The sequence below is a fragment of the Pan troglodytes genome, chromosome 9 (assembly GCF_028858775.2).
Source record: "Pan troglodytes isolate AG18354 chromosome 9, NHGRI_mPanTro3-v2.0_pri, whole genome shotgun sequence".
NCBI classification, from domain to species: domain Eukaryota; kingdom Metazoa; phylum Chordata; class Mammalia; order Primates; family Hominidae; genus Pan; species Pan troglodytes.
In genome coordinates, this window is record NC_072407.2 from 17,600,838 (window position 1) to 17,625,891 (window position 25,054).

The following is a 25,054-nucleotide window of genomic DNA, read 5'->3' on the forward strand; positions in this document are numbered from 1 at the left end:
AACTATAAAGACAAAACTATAAAGACAGAGAACAGATCAGCCAGGAGTTAAGGCTGAAGTGATTACACAGGGACAGCACAAAGTAATTTTGGTGAGTGATGAACTATTCTGTACCTTAATTGTGGTAGTGGTAAACACCTGTATGCTTTTATCAAAACTGACAGAACTGTGTATCAGAAAGAAATAATTTTATTGCACTTAAATTTTAAAAGAAAAAATCAGCAATGATTTTAATTAATACATAAAAGCAGCATCAAATATATCAGCAAGGCATAATGAAACCATTTTTTGATCAAAAACCCCAATCACACTGTCTCATTACCATAGCAAGCATACTTAATAGCCATCCTTCCACTGCCACAAACGACATACATAAACTTTTGATAAGGAAAACTGGTGAGTTTTCATTTCTACTTCTGCCACAACAGTGAGTAATGAAGACGTTTTAGAATCAGAAAAAAACCTGTATAACTGTGTAAAAGTTTCTTAACATTCAAGACCGCAATTTCCTTAAATGTGAAATGAAGAAAATAACACAATTCTCATTATTTAATCTATTATTATTTTAACCATCAAACTGTTAGACAGGATACCTTATATAACACAGTGCTAGGCACAATGCTTACTGTCTTTAGTAGGCAACCTAATATAAATTTTGTGTATATTTTATTAGTTCATTCATGACTAAAAGTTTTAAGATTTTGCTCAGCCCTTGTTTAATTATACATGGTATAATTACACATGGTATAACTACACTAATACACACATATATACATAATGAATACATCTCCTTTCTCTCCCTGACATGATACACAGTACTATTTGTCCTAGAAAAAATCTAGAACCAATCTAAATGTTCATCTAGTTTATCGGTTAAAACTCTGCACAATATATCATGCAACCAGTAAAAATAAGATATACAGATACAGATACAGAAAATATTTCAAAATATATTGTTAAGCTAAAAAGCAAGATACAGATATGCATTATGTAATCCCATATTTACACACAAGAAAAACAAAAACAAAAAAACAGAAAAAAGAAAATTTAAAAATTAAATACACACACACACACACACACACTCATCCATGCTTGTATATGTTAAGATAAAATGTCTAGAAATATCACATAAAATTAAAACTAGTTGCCTCTGAGAAAATGCTGGAATAAGGAGACTTACTTTTTGTTGTATCCCTTCATACTACTTGAATTTTCTACATATTATTTTCAAAATGATAATATTGAGGAAGGTTTATTAAAAAGTGTTTGGAGGTGATAGTGCTATAGAAATTTTCTTCCTTGTTTAATTTTACTGCTTAAGTGTAGTTTTGTAAATTTTTTTGGATTGCTTAAATATAGTCACTACATATGCATTGATAGAATATGTTTCTGCCACATGTACCCCATTAGACTATAAGATCCTTGAGGGCAAGAACAAAGTATGATTCAGGTTTGTGTTCCCACAGCCTAGCACAATTTGTATGTAAGCTTTTACAAAATGTTAACTACATTAAGAAGAAAGAGGCTGGGTGCGGTGGCTCACGCCTGTAATCCCAGCACTTTGGGAGGCCGAGGCAGGTGGATCACGAGGTCAGAAGTTCAAGACCAGCCTGACCAACATGGTGAAACCCCACTGGTACTAAAAATATAAAAATTAGCCAGGCGTGTTGGCGGGCGCCTGTAATCCCAGCTACTCAGGAGGCTGAGGCAGAAGAATCGCTTGAACCTGGGAGGTGGAGGTTGCAGTGAGCCAAGATCACGCCACTGCACTCCAGCCTGGGCAACAGAGCAAGACTCCATCTCAAAAACAAAAACAAAAAAAGAAGAAGAAAGAAACTGAAGGACATTTCACTTAATATAATTTACTAGTGCAGAGGAAATAAGAATTACAAAGATTTATAAGCAGTCTTTAACTTTTAGTTGTCTTAAAAGAATACTGTCATATACCTGTACTCATGTTTTAGTTATTGCAAAGAGCACCAATCATGTGAATCTCACTCTCAAATAAGCAAAAATTATAACAATTCAATTTCTAATGCTCTCAGGAAATACATATCAAGATAGTGGGGATAAAAGACAGAAAATATCACATCCCTGAAAACATTTTTCAAGCTATTACCAAACAAGCCCTAAGTTTCCCCAAAACATTCCTCAAAGATGTGCCTATTTAAATCTCACAGAAGCCCTTTCAATTGTTAAGGCTTGACCTTTTCTGATTTGTTACAGTTAAAACAAGACAAGCTTAGCTGAGAACTTTATTCAGGATATTTTTATAACCAATTGAATTGTAAGTATCTAATTTCACCATATAAAATTAAAGTGGCCAGGTATGGTGGCATGCACCTATAATCCCACCTACTTGGTAGGCTGAGACAGGAGGATTGCTTGAACCCAAGAGTTCAAGGCAAGCCTGGGTAACATAATGAGACCCCCAGGTCTAAAAATAAAAAATTAAATTAAATAAAAATTTAAAAATTAAAAAGATTTTTAAAAATAAAATAAAATTTATTTATTCTTTCATTCAAAATTTATTTATTGAGTACTTAGCACCTTTCAGGCATTTTGATAACTGCTAGGGAGACTCTAACAAACAGATTTAATAAAACTGCATGGTATTTCCATTAAAAGTAGGATCTGTGGTTTATTTATTTATTTTTATTTCATTATTTATTTATTTAGAGACGGAGTTTTGCTCTTGTTACCCAGGCTGGGGTGCAATGATACAATCTCAGCTCACTGCAACCTCTGCCTCCCGGGTTCAAGCAATTCTCCTTCCTCGGCCTCCCAAGTAGCTGGGATTACAGGCGTGTGCCACCACACCTGGCTAATTTTGTATTCTTTTTAGTAGAGACAGGGTTTCACCATGTTGTTCAGGCTGGTCTCGAACTCCTGACCTCAAGTGATCTGCCTGCCTTGGCCTCCCAAAGTGCTGGGATTATAGGCATGAGCCACTGCGCCCAGCCCTGTTGTCCATTTAAAGGGTGATCTCTAATTCACCAAGATGTTAAGACTTCCAAAGTCAGCTCAGTCAACCCTTAATGTTCCAGAGGTGATTTGGATATAAAATCTTTGTGCTAATTCATTTTATCACTTTTATAGAATTTCTATTCAAATTTTGCTGACTTCTTAATTAACACATTAACACTTCAATAAATGAAGTGTTATTCATTTGTTTCTTTCCCATCACAAACAGCTCAATAAATGTTTGAAAATCTTTCCATATTTTAAGCATTTACAAAGTACCTACATTACATGATTAGCATTGTTAAGTAACTAGACACTGTTTAGTTTATAGGCTACCTTCTTAAAACTGAAAAGGCGTATTTTTTTAATATCCTAAAGAAATAACAATGTTTTAATTTTCTACTATGACCAAAAAGTGTTGACTTCAAAACCAGAAACACCTTAGTTGAAGCAAACCATCTTGACATAGTATCAATTAATACAGGCAATGCTCCTGAAGCTGATGCCTAAATCAAAGGAGATTATGGTCAACTCCTAAGAAGCAACACCCTTTAAACAAAGTCAGACAATATTTTAAACAATATTTTTTCCTTCCATGATGCTTTATGTTTTTTCACATAACCTTTATTATGCTGTTCCATTTTGACCTATTCATTATTCCCCTTACCTTCCATTCCTTTCCGATTTTTGTCTATCAGCCATCAATTCAACAGGCTAGTAAAGGCTCTATTAAATATGATTCAAGTTCTAGACTGTAGCACTCACTGCTCAGTGCGACTTTCCATTATCACAACAGTGTGATATCGGAAATGTTCTACGTCTGCACTGTCCGAAAAGTTTAAGGAATCTAAAATTTGCCCTGAGACAAAACACTTGCTCACAAAGGAACATTTTACACATCTTTGTGTCTTGGTACTATAGGTAGCATTCCATTTTAATAAAATTAAAAATGTTGTTATATTCAAAGATCTTTGAATTAAGGTTCATTTCAATAATTGAAAGTCTGTGGTGCATGAATAGACAAACCAACCAATAGAAGAGAATTAAAGGCCCAGAAACAGAGCCCTAAAACATAAAGAACTTCAATATATGATGAAGTGATAGCTCAAGTCATCGAGAAAAGACAGACACTAATAAATGGTATTGGGACAACTGAATAAACATTCAGGAAAACATGAAACTGAATTCGTACCTCATACCACATACAAGGATATACTCCAAATGAAATCAACTATCTAAATGTAAAAACTGGAATCATACAAATACTAGAAAAATTATGGGTGATTTCACTGACAACCGGGAAGGAGAGAAAGCCTTTCCTATTTGCCTATGAAAAACACCACTACTTGCAAAAAGCACAGAAAAAAATAAAGTTTTAAAAACAAGTAATTTTTTTAAAAGGGCTAATTTCATAGTATATAAAGAGCTCCTTAAAGAAGGAAAGAAAAGACAATTTCTCTTCTCCAAAACAGACAATGCACAAAGAAATGGGCAATCCTCAGAAAAATAAAGGCAAATGGCCTTAAACATAAAAATATGTTCAACCTCACTCATAAAAGAAATGCAAATTAACACATCCAATTTTGGCCATATACTCTGTTGGTGAAGCTGTGGAGAAGCAGTCTCAATACTGGCATACACTGCCAATGAAAAGTACAAATGAGGGTCTGGCGCAGTGACTCACGCCTATAATCCTAGCACTTTGGGAAGCTGAGGTGGACAGATCACTTGAGCCTAGGAGTTTGAGACCAGCCTGGGCAACATGGTGAAACCCCATCTCTACTAAAAGATAACAAAAATTAGCCGAGCATGGTGGCACATGCCTGTAGTCCCAGCTACTTGGGAGGCTGAGGTGGGAGGATCCCTTAAGCCTGAGAGGTGAAGGCTGCAGTGAGCGATGATCATGCCACTGCACTCCAGCCTAGGTGACAGAGTGAGACCCTGTCTCAAAAAAAATTAAATAAATAAATAAATAAATAAATAAAATAAAAAGAAAAACACAGATTATATAACCCTGGTAGAAAGGAATTCTGTAATATCCAACAATACTACACATACACTTACTAGTCCTACTTCAAAGATGATACAACTCCACTAATATTCCATAACATATTTGCAAATATATTCACTGTGGCATTATTTGTAATGGTAAAAGACTAAAACAATCGGAATGTGCATCAAAAGGAGTTAACTGAATAAACTACATGCATCCACACAATAGAATAACGGATTAATATCCAAAATACATCGTTAGGTTAAACAGCAACAGCAAAAAACAGGTAGGTACAGAACAAGCAGTATTCATTGTACTACCTTTTGTAACATAAAGGGTAAACTTAAAAATATGTACATATATTCAAAGACAAATATACATGTATTTATTTTTGTAAAAGAAAACAACTCAAAGTATAAATAAGACATTAATCAAAATGGTTACCTATATGGGCAGAGTAGGACTGGGGTGAAGGTAATAGGGATGTAACCAAGACTTCTGAGTTCTCTTTCGATATACTTTAGATATTTGAACCACATAATGACTTACATACTCCAAATAAATTAATAAGGGGTGTATGTAATATTCATATGTGTATGTATGTATCTGTGTACACACATATATTTCTGACTGGAAGCAATTATCACTGAGTCATTGGATTATGGTACCATTTTCTTCTTTGCCCTTTGCTAAATGTTCCCAGTTGCATGTAATACCCATTACTTTTACAGTCAGAAAGAAATTACTCCAAATAAATCTATTTTTATAGGAAATTTTTCAAACTACTCATCATAAAACAGTTTCAAAATTAACAGCCATTCAAGCTGAGTGTGGCAGTATGTGCCTATAATCCCAACTACTTGGGAGGCTGGGGTGAGAGGATCACTTGAGCCCAGAAGTTCAAGGCCAGCCTGGACAACATAATGAGACTCCATCTCAAAAAAAAAAAAAAAAAAAAAAAAAACTGTTCCAGTCTACTGTTAAATAATATCATTCACTAGGGAAGCAAAGATCATCAAAGATGCCATACCACTTTAAAATATGGCAGTTTTTCCTTTTCTTAATATGTTGAGTTCAAGTAACACGGACAGCTGTATATATGTATATTTATAAACAATGCACATATACTATCACACCAGTATTATGTATATAGTACACACACACACGAAATGGAAATTTAAAAAGGATACAGTAAAAAATAAATAGAAGTTCTATTGTTTTCTTCATACAGCACAATGAACAAGTTTTTCATATATCCCCAAAAGCACATGCAACCCACTAGGGGGAATCACTGGAACAAACTACTCCAAATCAGGAAACTTGTGGATTTGTATTCTAGTCTCAGCTGTCTTACTGCCTGCCAATATCTTTGATCAAAATCAGTTAAGGGGCTTGATTTGCACTTTAGTTTTCTCTTCCAAAAATTGGAGTATTAATGGTTTTAAAGTTACTTTCAGTATTATGGTTTCATAATCCCACCAGTCTCTCTAATAATTATTCTCTTTTAAAAGAGAAACTCCAACAATTTGGAAAACTAAGTAAGAAACAAGAATGTCTCGCAGTTAACCATCTTACAGGAGGTTATGGTCTTCTCTAAGAAAATTCTAAATGAACAAATGAATAGCTGAAAGAAACAGATCATATCGCTTGCTTTCTTGATGTGAGAAAAATCAAATTCAAGCCTGCATTGTATAAAATAAGTTGTCTGAATGAAGTAATTACCTTTGAAACAATCCAGCACTATTTGTATGCCACCCAAAAACAAGAAAATCATAACAACGCTTGTACAATTTTGTACCTAAGATTCTCTGTCAGGTATCTGAGCATTAAAATTTATTTTTATTTATCTTTTATTTTTTTCCAAACCCAGTTGGTTTCCTAGGATGACATTTATTTTTTAAGCTGACATTTCACGTAGTCTACAAATAGAAAACCCAAGTTAATTTTCTACTCATGTGCTACAAGCAATAATAGTCAAATATGCTAAAGGAAAATAATCCAAATTAATAAAAATGATTTTTTTTAGAGGTAGATAACAGTATCCCAAAAGACAATTTTTAAAATGCCACACCATCTCTCTCTTCACTCTAATCTCTTCCCTTTTGCCTACTTTTCTACCTAGCATTCATATTACACAGAATACCAGATAGCGGCCAATAGATGCCAACATGAAAAACAAGAAAAAAGCTTCCTATTGTTCAATGCTTACTAGAATAAATAAAAAGAAAAAAGAAAAAGCTTTGTAATTTCCATTGAAGGAGTGATATTGGCAAGGCTGTAAATAATCAGTTGAACTTGTCCTCTCCAAGTGAGACAGCCAGATGTGAATGTAAATCTAACTAATGGATGTGTTTCAAGATCATTGGAGATAGAGAGGTGGGAGAAGGAGGCAATGATGCCGGTATGCTAGTTTCTGAGCATAAACACAGAACAAAGTGCTAACAACTTATACATCATTTTACTATTTATGATAGCACTTTTATATACTTCATTTCATTTCATCCTTAAATCCCTGACAATTGGCCAGGTGAGATGGCTCACACCTGTAATCCTAGCACTTTGGGAGGCCGAGGCGGGCGCGCTGCCCGAGCTCAGGAGTTCCAGACCAGCCTGGGTAACATGGTGAAACCCGCTCTCTACTAAAACACACACACACACACACACACAAAAAAAAAAAAAAAAAATCAGCCAGACAAGGCGGCGTGAGCCTGTAGTCCCAGCTACTATGGAGGCTGAGGCAGGAGAACCGCTTGAATCCAGGAGGTGAAGGTTGCAGTGAGCCAAGATCACCTGGGCGACAGAGAGAGACTCTGTCTCAAAAAAAAAAAACAAACAAGAAAAATCTCTGACAATTGTGTTCTATATACATTTTTCATGTGAGGAAACAAAGGCTCAGAGAGGTTAACATTACTGTCATAGAGCTAACAGTGGGCTTTAAACTCAGATCTAAATGACACTAAATAAGACACTTCAGGCAGAAAAGTATGATTACAATTTAAAATGACCTTAGTTCCTAGAGCTTCCGTGGCTAGAGGGAAAAACAAACAAAATAAATAAATAAATGACCTTAGAAAAGTATTTTTCATAGTTTCTAATCAAGTACTTCAATCAATGATTCATTATAACGGACTTTCATTCTGAGCTAAATACTAAATGGTAATTTCAATTTGTCACCAAAATTACTAATAGATCACTCATTTCAACTACAAAGACAAAAATAAGCACCATATAATCAGATACCTTACATTTAAACAGAATAACATAATTAAACTATTAACAGAGTGAAGAAAGTTGTTTTTTTTTTTTTTTTTTTTTTTTGAGACAGAGTCAGTCTCGCTCTGTCGCCCAGGCTGGAGTGCAGCGGCACGATCTTGGCTCACTGCAACCTCCGCCTCCCAAGTGCAAGCGATTCTCCTGCCTCAGCCTCCCAAGTAGCTGGGATTACAGGCACGTGCCACCACACCCAGCTAATTTTTTGTATTTTTAGTAGAGACGGGATTTCACCATGTTAGCCAGGATGGTCTGGATCTCCTGACCTCATGACCTGCCCACCTCGGCCTCCCAAAGTGCTGGGATTACAGGCGTGAGCCACCGCGCCCGGCCAGAAAGATGCTTTTATTGGCAAAGATAATTTACAATATTCATAAATCTACTGTGACATAAGGTTACATATTTAAATTAAAATCGTTCCTCTTTATGTTCAAGTTTCTACTATTTCAAATACTCAGCTCATTGTATTCCCATTGCCTGAAAATTTCTTAATCCTTTCTCAGAGAGCATCTTTTTAAATTGTTCACCTTCCATCTTCAAGTTATAGATTGCTACATTCTTTTTTTTTTTTTTTTTTTTGAGATGGAGTCTTCGCTCTGTCACACAGTCTGGAGTGCAATGACGCAGTCTCAGCTCACTGCAACCTCAGCCTCCCGGGTTCACCAATTCTCCTGCCTCAGCCTCCTAAGTAGCTGGGATTACAGGCATCCACCACCACGTCTGGCTAAGTTTTGTATTTCTTGGTGGAGTTGGGGTTTCACCACGTTGGCCAGGCTGGTTTTGAACTCCTGACCTCGTGATCTGCCCACCTCAGCCTCCCAAAGTACTGGGATTACAGGCGTGAGCCACCATGCCTGGCTGGCTGATTGCTACATTCTTTAGCAAACTAGGTCTCAGTTTCAAGGATCTCAAAGTAAACCCGAGCAAGATACACTAGGGGAAATGCAACATTGGCTTGAACCCTGATGAAGAATCTATTAAAAAGGGAGAAAAATTTTAATAGTTCTTTCTCCATTAACAGGAGAAGGTAACATCTGTATCTTCCTGACCCGCCTTACTTTCGGTTCAGAATCAACAAAAAATAAAGGATCCAAACAGATGATGATAAAAATATAACTAAATCCAACGTGCAAAAACCCTTATTACTTCAACTGCAAATTAAACTTACCCAGTTAGAACTGTAGGCATTCCATTTCCTTCTCCCTCATAGTATTAGTAGTCCAGCCTGCTCAGATAAGCCTACCATACAAATGAATAGACAATGTATAGTCTAAGAATTGAGAGTCCCAAAAATTGAATCATAAGGGCACTGAACAAAAGTATACTCAATCCCTTCCCTTAGCCTCCCCTGATCCTCCTTTGGGATGGCAACTCAGGGGATGGGAAGAAGCGGAAAGCTATTTCCAAAAAAGAACTTCCTACTTTATGAGTCATGGTAGAAACAAGTAAAGACGAAAATAATGGTTCCCCCTTCAACAAGCACAATCTTCTCAAATATAAAACAAATTCCTCAGAAGTAGTCTTATAACTCTTCAACAGGAGTTGAAGAGTCACAAACATAATACATATCTCCTCTTCTTTCATTTCCTATTTCAGAGAGAGGCAGAGATTGAATGAACAGATATTAGCCTAGCTTGGCCTGAGATGACTGAGCTAAAATGAAGAAAAGAAAATCTGCAAATTCCCATAGCAGTCCTGATTAAAAACCAGTATTCTATGTAGTCTCTGCACAAGTTATGATAAATTTAGCCACAAAAGGCAGACCTCTTTTTAAAACTGCACAATACGCAAATGGGTACTTAATCATTTCATCTTCCTTTTCAAAATTATCTCCCTTACCTAACTTCCTCTCTCACCCTTATCCCAAGTGAAGACCCCCAACTTGCCCTCTATATGCCTAAAAAACACCTCTTACTTAGCTTTGACCTCTAGCACTCCCATTCCCCATAACCCAACTAGGTATGAATCAGATTATGTGATTAAATTACTTCACATTAATGGGTAAATGAGGCTTAATCCACAAAGGTCAATTCCACATGTCATTAAACTCTACTATGTATAAGGCACTAAGTTTAATCAATTAATATACCTATCCTTCTTACAAGAAAAACTAACACAAATCAATCTTTTAATGAACAATGTAAGGAAGGGGCACAAGAGTGTTTGCTTCACATCACACTTTCTCCACCCAGTTCTTTCCATCCTGTTGCCAAACCCCTCCAATCTCCACCTGGCATGGAATAAAATCCAAGGGATCAGTATTTCTTCCAGTAAGTCAATGCCTAGGAAGACAATGTGGGATAGCACAGCAAACAATAAACATTCAAATCCTGAAATGGACTGTAGAGGGTCTCTTGTACTTAATTTTATATATTAGCTGCAAATACAATAAAGAGCTTCTAAATAATTCAATTTCTGTACAAGATACCTATAAATCAGCTTTGCTCAGAACTCTGAGTTTTTAAACCATAAATACTGAGATGCTTTTTCTTCAGTTATTTCCACAGTTAAAACGTTTATAGTAAATACCAGTTCAAATTGCTCTACTATATCTATACTTAAAGGCTATTAAACTTAACTACTGTTTTCAATTAGATGTGACATTTTTCCCAAGACCCCTTAAGTTTGAAACTCCAAACTTGCTTTAAACCTTTTTTTCCAGTCATAAAATTTATTAATTTTGATTTATAACAGAGCTTCTAAACTGGAGAGGAGAATACAACTATGGACAGGTTTGGATTTGATTCAGTCACATGATATTTTTAATGGTTTTAATTAGTTGTCAATATTTTTAAGACGCAAGACACTGAATGCAAAAATCTAGATTTCCGAGTTCTCTTGAGAATGCTGAAGATGGGGTCCATATTCTTATATAGCACTGATTAGGGGGACCTGAGACTTGGATGTCTCTCTGATAAGGCATAGTGCATTTCCCTCATTTTCATTATCTAACTAGTACCCGAAGGCATGTGAGTTTGTTGCTCATGCTATGGCTTTGAAAGGTGCACAATATTTTCCATATCACTTCCATACTTCCCTAAGTCACCTATGATAAAAAGCCAAAAGCAGACCACAGTGGTTTGCAACTCCATAGTTAATAATTTAAAAAATTCACATGGCTTAGAGGGAGTGAGAAAGAAGAAAATTCAGACTGGTGGAAGGGTAACATAATTACATAGGGTTAAAAGTCTATCTGAAAGCTTTTCTGGGAGTGAGAAAAAAGGTGAACGAACACAAAAACATTGTTGAAACACTAAAAGCTTTCCTGATTGAACACTGTTACTCTCTGGTGGTTCCTTACCACATTCCATGCTTCAGAAACTTCCTTCCTACTTTGTATGTATTAATATAATAGCAGTTAGGTCATACACGCTGAGAAATATTGGGAAAATTTATAAAACACATTTACATCATCAGAAATAATTCTTCTCACACTTTTTTTTTTTTTACCAGTCTTGGTCCACTTTCAAATCCCTTCCCAAGTATTTTCTACTGCTTTCCGCTTTATATTCAAATGACAACTGCAGTCCTGGGTTTCAGGCCTGAACTTCAATCCTGGACAGGCTCTCTAATACAGAAACTCTTTTGGCCGTTATGGCTGCATTCTTTATTATATCTCTTATTCCGATTTCCACAGTCTCTTTCATTGAAAATTTATCCCTAACCCCCTCTCTAAAAGATTTTGATCAAATTTGTGTAGTTGGGGGGTTAGGAGGATAGGGGCGGGAAGGAACTCAGTTGTCCAAATACAATTAATATCCTGTGCTGTTTCATTTAGATTGCTAATTTAAATAAAAAGCATGAAAACTCTGCAAGATAATAAATCTTCGTAAAATAATCTTGTTTACTAAGTGCACAAAGCCACAAGCAAGTGAAGCTCTATCTTTCAGCATGTCTGGACTAGTGACTTTTCATCATGGACTCAGAATACTGAGAAAGGAGAAGCAGGAAATCTGTGAGGCCCAGGGACAGTCACACTGGCCCACACTAACAAATTACTAACCGATGTCTCACCTTCCCCCGCCCCATTCCCAAAGATAAGGGTGTCAGGGCACCTGCATCTGAAGAAGAAAGACATCAGACCCTTTTCCGTGCAAGTTTTAAGAAAACAAAGCTTTACCACACGTAAAATGGTTACAGCATAAAACCACGCAGCACGTTAGTGGGGTCTCACTCCTCTTCACCCAGAGGGAGGCTGCCCACCACCTTATCCCCTATTGTGATGCGCCTTCCTCAGGATGTCGCTGCGTTCGTCTGAGATGACAGGAAAGGGGCGGGGCACGGGGTTCCTCTGCCCTGGAAAGGGATGAGGGTATCGCCTTCATCCCCGGAGAAAGGCCCCCGGACTCCCAACCCAAAAGCAGCAGCCGCAAAACTCAAGTCTTATCCAAGCCTCTCCTAATTGGGTGCTCGTGGCCGGAGCCCAAAACGCCACCCACGGTACCCGAGCAGGGTCCGGCCGCCCAGACCACCGCCGCAGCAGCCTGGCTCTCACGCCCAGATTCGCCCTCCGCCCCTTTCCTCTTTCGCCCCGGCCAAGCCCAGCCTCCCGCGCCGCCCCCGCCGAGTTCCCCAGCTGAGTCCACTCACTCTCGAACCTGTAGTCCCCCTTCAGTGCCCACAGAAGATTGGGGCAAAGGCCGGGGCCAGTGACACCTCCACTTCCTCCTCAGCCAGAACCCTCCGGAGGTGGCTGTGGAGGAAGCCACTGAGGCGGCTGCGCGTAGCGGAGCCGCCCCGGCAGGTTGCAGGCTGGCTCCTCAGCCTCTTACCGCGAGAGCTCACAATACGAAGACGCCGGGCCAGCAGCGTTCTCGCGAGAACGGTGCTCTCCACCCAGGGGTGGGCGGGGCACCGAAGGAGAAGGCAGTTGAGGGCGCGGCGGCCACGGGTGGGATCTCAGGCGGCGTGGAGAGGAAGGCGCCGCGCGACCTCTCCTCACAGACTTCAGCTCGGGACAACCGCGGGCCTCGAGCCCGAGTGGCTGAGGGCTGTTACCTTCAAACCTTTGAATCCCACGTTTTCCCCTTGACTTCCTGTCACCGTTAGAGAAAAGTGGACAGCGTCTCGGTCACAGAGTTGGAGAAATAGTGCAGGGACTCTTCAGGGAGAGCGTTTTCCTCATCAAAGCAAACTCCAAAATCGCTTATGCCGGCGTGGACCTGATGAGAGTCGGTCGTCGTGAGGGACACCCTCTGTTCCCTAACGTCCCCCGCTGCTTATTTTTAAACGCTCGGTTGGCGGGAACCCGTGTGCCAGCTGAAACTCCTTCAGTTTGGCAGCCTAGGAAACACCGAGAGTCACCTACATGGGCTGGCTGGGCAATAAAAACGGGAAAAAATGTAAAAGACACAGTCTCCGCCTTCGAAGCTTACACCCCCGGGGCAAGACCTACAGGAAAATAGATAATCCCATTATTCTCTGATAAAAGCCCAGCTGCTTGCCATGAGCTCTGGGAGCAGACGGGGAGGCCTTGTTGAGAAAGCCTTCACCTGGGAGTGACACTTGCGCTGAATCTTAAGCATAAGTAAGTTCTCCAGTTTAGGGAAGAGAGGGAAGGGCATTGCAAGGAGAGGAAGCAAAGAGGAAGAGGACCTGGTTTGAGTAATTGGGTATGAAAACAGATATTGCAGCAAGAACTTTGTTGAAAAACCTTTAACCACTGTTTAGTTCGGATGAGAACATTCCCAGCCTCCTACGTGTGATACGCAAAGTATTTTCCAAATCAGTGTTTATGCTAAGAAGATGAGCAGTTGAGCTGGACAATTATAAGATAGCTTCATCTTTCTCCTGTAAGGACACTTAAATATCAGAAACCTAAGAGAAACGGGTTATTGTCGTAATTCACTAAGTTATTATAGCCAACATTTTGCTAAATTGGAAATTGCCAATAATTTCAAGTTGTCCTACATAAGAGCAATCTAATAGGAATTTTGTGATACAGTTTCTCAGAGAAACTCTGAGAAGATTCTCAGGCAAAAAACAAAAACGTCATCAGTCCTGATTTATTATCAAAATTTTCTCCTATAAGCTCTGCTCAAAAGAAGTCATTCTGTAGTCCAAGTTAGGGCTAATGAGGAGCCATACTCTTACATCAAAATAGAAGCTGTCCTTTTCTAAAGAAAGACTGGTATTTTGCTGTAGTTTCCACTCACCTTCCTTTGGACACATTATTTTCATATTACATATAAAAATATGTATACTATATGAAAAATACTATGTATACTATAGTTTTATTTGGCTTACCATACTCTCCCTACGAATAAGCCCAACACTTAGGAGGAAAACAAAAAAAGTTATTCTAACCCTGCTGATACGGTTTGGATCTATGTCCCCACCTGACTCTCATGTGGAATTGTAATCCCCAGTGTTGGAGGTCGTTGGATCATGGGGGCAGATTTCCCTGTTTTTGCCATTCTGGTGATAGTGAGTTCTGGTGAAATCTGTTCTTCAAAAGTGTGTGGCGCCCCCCCCCCCCCGCCCCACTCCTCCCACCATATAAGACGTGCCTGCTGTACCTTGGCTTTCTGCCATGATTGTAAGCTTCCTGAGGCCTCCCCAGAAGCCCAGCAGAAGCCCTCGGACTTCCTGTACAGCCTGCGGAGCCGTGAGCCAGTTAAACCTCTTTGTTTTACAGCAGTGCAAGAATGGACTAATGCACCTGCCATAGGCCAATTGGGTGCTCTCTTAAGCATAATTTCACATCAAGTTCTTGGAATTTTCCAGGAAGCATTAGAAGAATCATATGAATGAAAGACTTCAGGCAAAATATGGAAACTTTGTTCCATGCTGGAATCTGTTCAAACCATCATATCCTACTTGGATGGGTCCTGGAGCTCATTTCATTCTGCTGTTCTTCAAAAACAAAAGAGAAAGGGAGTTGGGAGAAAATAGAAAATCGAATAAAGTTTCTACTGTTCTTTGCTTTAAAAGAGAATTAACCGGCCGGGTGCGGAGGCTCGCGCCTGTAATCCCAGTATTTTGAAAGGTCGAGGCGGGCAGATCACGGGGTCAGGAGATCCAGACCATCCTGGCTAACATGGTGAAACCCCGTCTCTACTAAAAATACAAAAAAATTAGCCGGGGGTGGTGGCAGGCGCTTGTGGTCCCAGCTACTTGGGAGGCTGAGGCAGGAGAATGGTGTGAATCCGGGAAGCGGAGCTTGCAGTGAGCAGAGCTTGTGCCACTGCACTCCAGCCTGGGCGACAGAGCGAACTCCGTTTCAAAAAAAAAAGAGATAATTAACCTTTCAAATGTTAAGGTAGTAGCACAGTAGCACTCGTAACAGTTATACATTTGGTAGGTAATGCCATAGATTTAGATAATCACAAATCTGCTCTACACGATAATTTGTAAATGCTAGCTGACTGCATAGGCTAAGGTTCAGAACTTTAATGAAAGTCTTTCTTCCACACACCAAAGAGGTCCATACAGAAAGAGAAGTTTCATATAGTAGCAGTGAACAAACAAGATCATTTGGTAGTTTGTGTTATAGCATGCTAAGGCAATATTGTTTCAAAGCAGATAAGACCACAGACCCAGAATCCTATTTAATTTTTAAAACCTGTAATTTCTTTGTACTACTAAGTTTGAGCACTGCCATCTAATGGCAGGAACAGGAAAATCACATACACGCAAAAATAACTCGATCCCTATTCAGCAAATACATTTATTAATCAAGCCCCTGTGTAAGAATACCGGAAGAGCTGGGCACTGTGGCACGTGCCTATAATCTCAGCACTTTGGGAGGCGGGAGGATCACTTGACAGGAGTTCGAGACTAGCCTGGGCAACATAGCAAGACTTCTCTATAAAACTGAAAAAAATAAAAATACTAAGAGATACAGATAGTATTATACATATTCTGACAAAGTGAGATGTATAATTAAATAACAAAAGGAAAACAAGTTGGGTCAAAGGTAGAAATAATGTGTTATTGGAGGACAGAGATGAAGATTACTCTTTTTTTTTTTTTTTTTTTTGAGATGGAGTCTCGCTCTGTTGCCCGGGCTGGAGTGCAGTGGTGCAATCTTGGCTCACTGCAACCTCTGCCTCCCTGGTTCAAGCAATTCTCCTGCCTCAGCATCCTGAGTAGCTGGGATTACAGGCATGTGCCACCACGCCCGCCTAAATTTTTGTATTTTTAGTAGAGATGGGGTTTCACCGTGTTGGCCAGGCTGGTCTCGAACTCCTGACCTCAGGTGATCCACCTGCCTTGGCCTCCCAAAGTGCCAGGATTACAGGCGTGAGCCACCGCACCCAGACATAAGATTGCTTATTTTTATTTTTTCTTTTTCTTTTTTTTTTTTTTTTTTTTTTAAGAACACTACCTTTAAGGAGAGCTAGCTTGTAAGCTCCTTTTTTCAGGGGCATAGGCCTTCTCATTATCACTTCAATGGGAGAGAGCTGATGTATTCCAAGCAGGGTAGAATTTAAGCTAAGCAAATGAAAGAGTCTTAGGCCAAGGAAGGTAAGACGTTTCTATAAGCTTTGCCAATTGATTTTGTATTTTCCATTTGTGCATCCCACCAGTCTGGAAGACTGAGGGTAGTATACACAATGGAAATGCTAATTCATCTCATCTCAATCAGCTTTCACCACACAACATTTCTATAAACATTTTATAAACTCATAATTTTTTTCAATTTTCTTTTTTGCCTCAATTTTCTATATCCATTCAGTTTTATCATTTTTTAAATCTCTTCAACTTAAAACAACCTTTAAAAACCTCTGGACAAAATTACTTTCTTTTTAACAAAAAAACACATTCTCGTGCCTCCTTCATAATCCTTTCTACCAAAAATTCATCCTATTTTTCTTATACACTCTGTATACACAATTGTTTCTCTTATATCTAGTAATTTTAATTACATATGTTAATTACAATTTTAACTCTTAGTAACCTTAATTTCTAGTGAAAAACCTAGAAAGTAATTTCGAACTGTTTTATATCAGTAGTTGTAGATAAATTTTTTAATTAGCAGATATAAATATAATTAGTTTTTCTATACCACATAAAAACAAGATGCTAAAATATACAAACTTAAACTTATGTTTAGAGATTAATAGTTCAGTATTTTAACTTAGAAATAATATTTCAGTATTTTAACTTAGAAGTGACTCTGACATCTTATGCTTATCTATTAATTTAATACAGCATAACTTTAAAATAACACAGGAATTCTCTCTAATGTCTTCCCCAGTCATCCTGGGTCCCAAGTACCCACATGGCAACGAGGATGGCTGTAAAGGGTGGAGCTCATCTGGGTCCTGAATTTACATACCAGGTCTAGAGCTTAGGAGAGAGGGCAGAGCTATGAAGAGGATGCCTGGAGGGTCCGACCCTACCCAACATAACCAGGAGGCATAGCTTGGCCAGGGAGGATACGTTGGGTTTGCCCTACACCTGACAGCCTAGACACTGTGGACATATGTATGTCTTCAGGCTTCACCAGGGCCGCTTGTCTAGACCCCAGAATCTAAAGGCTCAAATCAAAGATGTAAGCTCACAGTAAGATGTGTTCAAGGCTTCAGGGAAGTCCAACAGCCAGCCCTCAGAACTTTGGCTCCAAGACAAATCAAACATCAAAAATATCACAGAAATGGCCAGGCATAGTGACTTATGCTTATAATCCCAGCATTTTGGGAGGCAAAAGTGGAAGCATCACTTGAGTCCAGGTTTTGAGGCCAGCCTAGGCAAAATAGGGAGACCCTGTCTCTACAAAAAATTTAAAAATTAGCCAGGCATGGTGACACACACCTGTGGTTCTAGCTACTTGGGTTGCTGAGGCAGGAGGATTGCTTGAGCACAGGAGTTCAAGGCTGCAGTGAGCTATGATTGTGCCACTGCACTCCAGCCCAGGCAACAGAGTAGGACCCTGTCTCAAAAAAAAAAAAAGAAAGAAAAGAAAAAAAATTCACAGAAGCAACGGTTTTTTTGTATGTGTCTTTTTTTTTTTTTTTTTTTTTTTTTATAGAGACAAAGTTTCACTATGTTGCCCAGGCTGTTATCAAACTTCCTGGCTCAAGCCATCCTCCTGCCTTGACCTCCCAAAGTGCTGGGATTATAGGTGCTAACTACAGTGTTTGGTCACCAAACTCTGTTACCTTAAGACATCTAGTGGAAACAGTATAAATATGTCTCACCAAGAGACCTAGGTGAAAATGTCTGAATTATATTTAATACAATTCTGAAGAAATTCTAATTTTATTTTACCAATATTTTAAAAACTAGTTTTAATTACCAGTGATTACTAAAGTCATGTGAACTTCAAAAGCATTTGGGCTTATTTGCTTAATAAGTGCTCATTTATTCATAAATCAATTTGGCACCATGTAGACAATATACAAACATAGGCATGTACCCATTGAGGAGAGCAAAATCACGTGCTGATCATTGAACAGGCCCCGGAGACAAAAACTCCTTATCTGAGGAATTTAGAAGGGAGCAAAGACCACCTGGTGACTATCAAGCAGGCCATCCGGAGGCAAAACTCCTTATCTAGGGAAAATTAGAAGTAATTAAACTTCCCTGGTAGCTAAAGTCGGCATGTGGTTCCAGGTCTGTTTCAACTTTTATAAGTAACTAAAATTCCTATATATCTCTGGAATGCCATGTGGAAACTCATTTTACAACCCTACGCTCCTGCCTTAAGGTCCATAAATTCTCCATACGCTCCCGCCTTAAGGTCCACAAATTCTCCAGTGAAAAATCCACCACAGCACGCTCAGTCCTCTCACTGAGGCTTCCCACTGCACTCCTCTGCCACATTCTAAGAAACTTTCCTTTTTCAAACCTATACTGGTGCCGATAAATTCTTTTTACCAACCTGAGATTCAAACTCCTCCCAATTCCAGGGCTCTGACACCTTGCCTGGCATCTTGACCATATGGGGACTTTACTGAGATTTCTCCCTTCTTTGTCCTCCTGCTTCCCTCAGTGGTCTGGTTCTTCACTTGGGAACCAAAGGCCCTTGGCCAAGGCTGAGATCCTGAAGCCCTAGAGAAGGGATACTTATACTTTGTTGCTGTCCTTAGGGGTGAGGGACTAGCCAGGGTTCTTTTCTGTTTTTGGACTGCCAGTGAGCCAGCTTGAATACTCGTTGGCAATTGAGGGTTTCCGGCTGAGGGCCCTCCCTTGTATTATCTGAACTGATGATACCCGAAGGCATAACTAAAGAGCGAATTTGCTATTACCCGTCAGGGTGGCAAGTCCACTTTTAACACTCTGTAAATTGTGCCTTGGAAATGAGCAGCAGTGATCTGAACACTGCACAGACACACTCTACAGGTTGCCGACCCACTTTTGCATTTAACTTCATCACAGGCACCTCATCCCAAGTTACGGGTGAGTTCTTCACATTAGGCTTGAGCTGACCACTCAAACAAGGGAACAGTTGTACTGGTCATCCAGGAAAGGGCAGGCCCTCTATTTGTGGTGGGACACCCCTGAATAGAGTGAGTCAAAGGGAAAAGGGACGTCCAAATCCCTCAGGGAAGCCTCAGGGATCTTGTAGTCCCTTACCAAAACCCAACATGGGTTCAATTTATTCTTTAATTCATTCCTTCTTGCCATTAGGTTTCAGTCTTAAAAATTGGTCCCATTTTAACCCACAAACTCTCAAAAAAAAAAAAGTGTATAATTCTCTTTTATAATCAGGGGTCCCATACCTCTGACCTGATGTTCAGGTCTTTTTAGCTTTATCCCAAAACCCAAAATTACATAAAAATCATCGTGTATGCTTCCAAGGAATTTCCTCTCTCTCTGATTCTGATGTCTTAGATGATTGTTTCTTTTGTCTATCACACTCTCCTCAGAATGTTCCCCCTGCACTTACACCCTCTTCATCTGTTCCATCCCCCAATCAACTTCCACCATATGCAATACTTTATCCTCCTCACATACTCACACAGGAGTCACATATGCCACTAGTAGTACAGAGTCCTCAAAAAATCCCAAAAATATTTTGCCTCTCTGCAAGGTAGCAAGGTAGCAAATGGAGATTTGGGAACAACGCAAGTTCATTTTTCTTTTCCAATGTCTGATCTTTCACAAATTCAATCTAACTTGAGTTCATTTAGCCAGGATCCCTCTAAGTTCATTCAGAAATTTCAGGCTTTAACTATTGCCTTTGATTTAACCTGGCAAGATATATTCGTGTTATTAACTAGTTGTTCTCATGAAGAAAAATCATGTATATAAAAATTTTTGCAATCTATCCATCTGACAAAGGTCTAATGTCCAGAATCTACAAGGAACTTAAACAAATTTATGAGAAAAAAACAAACAACCCCATCAAAAAGTGGGCAAAGGGTATGAACAGACACTTCTCAAAAGAAGACATTTATGAGGTCAACAAACATATGAAAAAAAGCTAATTATCACTGGTCATTAAAGAAATGCAAATCAAAACCACAATGAGATATCATCTCACGCCAGTTAGAATGGTGATCATTAAAAAGTCTGGAAACAACAGATGCTGGCAAGGATGCAGAGAAATAGAAATGCTTTTACACTGTTGGTGGGAGTGTAAATTAGTTCATCCATTGTGGAAGACAGTGTGGCAACTCCTCAAGGATCTAGAACCACAAATACCATTTGACCCAGCAATCCCATTACTAGGTATATACCCAAAGGATTATAAATCATTCTACTATAAAGACACATGCACATGTATGTTTATTGCAGCACTATTTACAATAGCAAAAACTTGGAGCCAACCCAAATGCCCATCAATGATAGACTGGATAAAGAAAATGTGGCACATATACACCATGGAATAATATGCAGCCATAAAGAAGAATGTCCTTTGCAGGGACATGGATGAAGCTGGAAACCTTCATTCTCAGCAAACTAACACAGGAACAGAAAACCAAACACTGCATGTTCTCACTCATAAGTAGGAGCTGAGCAATGAGAACACATGGACACAGGGAGGGGAACATCATACACCAGGGCCTGTTGGGGGGTGGGGCAAAAGGAGAGGGAGAGCATTAGGACAAATATCTAATGCATGCAGGGCTTAAAACCTAGATGATGGGTTGATAGGTGCAGCAAACCACCATGTCACATGTATACCTATGTAAAAAACCTGCACGTTCTGCACATGTATCCCAGAACTTAAAGTAAAATAAAAAAAAATTGATAAACTTCTAAAAAAAAAAAAGAAAAAGAAAAATCATGCATATGGTCTTAGCTCAAGCTTGGGCAGATGAAGCTCATGCTTGTAATCTTAATGATAATAAAGCTGGGGCAGAAGCTGTCCACGACACAGAACCCAGCTGGCAGTACCAGGATGCCAATGCCAGCCCAAACAGAGGTGGGGCAGATTAGATTATATGATAACTTGCTTGTTGGAAGGAATGAAAAAGGCTGTAATAAAACCTGTTAATTTTTCTAAAGTATGAGAAATCACCCAGGAGCCATGAGAACCCTGCCCTTTTCCAAGCTAGACTGGTGGAGGCTATGAATAAATAAACAAATTTAGACACTGAAAACCCTAAGGGCCAATCCATTCTGGCCATACATTTTATAAGTCAGGCTTCCCGAGACATCAGACAAAAACTCCCAAAATTAGATAAAGGTCCACAAACTCCCTTTCTTACATTGTTAAATACAGCCTTTAAGGTTTTCAGTAACTGCGAGGAAACATCAAAAATAAAAAAGGCTCAATTGGAGGAGGAAAAATGCTGTTGTCATGCTAATTACATGGTGGCAGCATTGGCGCATTCTTTCTCCTTAGCTAACAACCCCAAGGCTTGTCCCTATAATACTAATAGTATGGAGGCCTGTCATCGCTGCAGAAATCCAGGACACTGGAGTAGAGAATGTCCCAAACCTCTGGCTTACAAGCTGCTTTCAGGACCCTGTCTTCATTTCAAACAAGAGGGTCATTGGAAGAGCGATTGTCCCTCTTTCCCTCATGAGATGGGACCACCTCTTCTTTCTGTGCTGTCATAGCCACAACCTTGCCAACCTACCTGATGAGAAATTCCTGCAGAACGAGGACTAGGGCAAGGGCAAGGACAAGCAACTCTAACACTATTCCTGGGTTATGCTCAAGCCTTCGAAAGTCATCCTCTAGATGACTGATGGGGCTGTGAGGCTATCCAGGCCCCTGTCTTTTCCACTTCTATGGATGAGCCTCAGATAAATCTGATCGTGGCTGAACAAGAAATAATGTTCCTCATAGATACAGGGTCCAACTTTAAACATTTATTATAACCCAATGTGCCAGTCCTCCATTTCCCTCATGGGTATTGAAGGAAAACCCCAATGAAGCTGTTTCACACTGCCACTCCCTTGCAAAATGGAAAACTCATCCTTTAACTACTCCTTTTAGTCCTGCCAAGCTGCCCTGTTCCATTATTGGGTCATGACTTACTCACAAAATTACAAGCGAATTTACAGTTATAACCTCACCTTCTAGCTGTATTAACTCACACTTCGCCAAAAGAGCCACTGCAGTCAATAGAACCTCACATTCTAAAACAAATGCCATTTGAGGTTTGGAATACATCTGCTCCTGGCCGCTCAATATCAGCTGTTTCTTAAAAATCCCAATGAGTTCCTCAGAATCCCCCAACATCCCTTGAAACCAGAAGCATGAAAATAGTTAAAGCCTGAAATGACAAAATTTTTAGCCCATGGATTACTGAGCTCATGCAACTCACCTTGCAACACTCCTATTTGAGCTGTAAATAAACCAGATGGCTCCTGCCAACTAGTACAGGACCTTAGAATAATTAATGAAGCTGTTATTCCTATTCATCCTATTGTTCCAAACCCTTACACCCTTTGTAGATAAATTCCATCTACCACAGCTTGGTTTACTGTACTTGATCTTAAGAACACCTTTTCCTGCATTCCTGTATAGCCAGATAGCTTTTTTTTTTTTTTTTTTTTTTTTTTTTTTTGCCTTTGAATGGCAAAACCCAGATACTCAAATAACTCAACAGTTAACTTGGACAGTTCTGTGCCAGGGATTCAGAGATAGCCCCCACCTTTTTGGACAGGCCCTAGCTAAAGACCTGTCCACCCTGCAGCCTCTCCCAGATAGCAATATACTCCAGTATATGGATGACCTACTAATCTGTAGTCCTACCAAGGCTGTTTCAGACCAAAATACAGTATTCGTAACTAAACAAATTTGCTAACTGTGGGTACAAAGAAGTTTCTTCCAAAGTACAAATATCTGCACAAAGCATTCAATTTTGGGGTCTTAGTTTAACCCCCTGTACAATGAGCCTTTCTAGTGCGAGTAAAGATCTTACCTTAAAATGACAACCCCTGTAACTAAACAATAGCTTTGGTCCTTTTTGGGTATGTCTGGGTTTTGCAGAATATGGATTCCTTCCTTCAGAATAATAGCAAAACGTTCATATGAAGCCCTCAAGGGAACTGAGGAACAACCTCTCTTAGGGACTAATGATATGAAGCATGCTCTAAACACTTTAAAACAGGCTTTAATCTCAGCCCAGCCTTAGCCCTAAAAGATCTGACTAAGTTTTGGCTTTTGTATGTACATGAATGAAGGGGAATTGCTTTGGGCGTCTTAGCCCAAAATCTGGGGCCCTCTAAGCGCCCTATAACATATTTTTCAAAATTTTAGACTTGATTTCCCAGGGATGGCCCCCTGCTTTGAAGCTTTAGCATTAGTGGCCCTCTTAGTCCAAAAAAGCCTCAAGCTATATTACTTGCCCCTCCTGGAATCTTACGGTTTTGTAGCACCACCAATAATTATTTAATCCATTTTCAAGCTTTGGCCCTGTGCCACCTTGATAATTCTCTTCATTATGGTGACTGTATTTTGGGAACAATAGCTCCCACCCAAATCACTGTCTTGAACATAACTCCAATTCAGAATTTCATTCTAGAAAAAAAGGGCCCTAGGATTTAATGTGGCCACAGTTGTGGGAACTATCTCACTCTTGCCACTTGGAGGTTTTACTTACGGTGAAATCACACTACAAGAACTTACTGCCTCCCTTGACATAGCCTTAGCAAAAACTGGCACAAGTATATCAGCGATAGAAAAGTCTTTAGACTCACTAGGAGGAATGGTTTTTTGTAATAGACAAGCTCAAAATTACCTCCTAGCTGAACAAAGAGGAATCTGTGCTGTCATCAACAAAACTTGTTGCACCTACATTAATGTATCTGAAAAAATGGAAACTGATACACACACTTTTCCAAAGTAACCAAGACTGGACCAAAACCTTTATTGAAATCACATGGCTTCTTCCATTCTTTAGACCTGTATTCCTTGTCATTTTTCTTTTAATATTTTGTCTCTGCCTTTTTAATGCTCTCATTAAGTTTAAATTTTCCAGATCACAAAGATTCCACCTATAATGGCTATGCAATATCAATACCAGCCCGCAACAGCAACTTCCACTTATATGGGGTCTCTTGATGGAATCTGGTCTTCCCCCATGAACGAGTTTTTCATAACCCCTCATTCCTTTCATGACAAAGAGCAGAAAAGGGAAAAATGCAACTTATCCCTACATTTTGCCTCAGTTTCTTCTTTTAGTTCAACAAGATATTGTAGGATTTCCTACTTAGTTCAGCTAAGAGCCAGGTCCTTGTCACACGGCCAATATTAGCCTCGCAGACACTTTGAAGGGTGAGAATAATGGAATTGATTGGGCAAAAAGGAAAAAATGAGAAACAGGGACTCTCCACACAGCCAAAGTCCCTGTTAGTGTGCTTCCCACCTCACGGATTGAATTCCAGGTTCCACCCAGGAAGAGGAGGCGCCAGACTCCACCCAACTGCAAAAGGCATGAACTTCTGTGACTCCACCCCAGTGTGCATTCCTCTCAG

At 39.4% G+C, this 25,054-nt stretch overlaps 1 protein-coding gene across 4 annotated transcripts in view; it reads right to left on the minus strand.

Annotated features, from left to right (window-relative positions):
• Nucleotides 1-13,189, minus strand: part of BTBD10 (BTB domain containing 10) — a 77,335-nt gene extending 64,146 nt beyond the window's left edge. The window contains exon 1 of one of the 4 annotated variants that reach the window (XM_063783811.1): nucleotides 12,818-13,189. The gene's annotated coding sequence lies outside the window, so the exon portion shown is untranslated. The remainder of the gene's footprint in view (nucleotides 1-12,817) is intronic. The other 3 variants (XM_016920431.4, XM_001171787.7, XM_016920432.4) reach the window with 3 other exon arrangements.
• Between the last annotated feature and the right edge of the window lie 11,865 nt (nucleotides 13,190-25,054).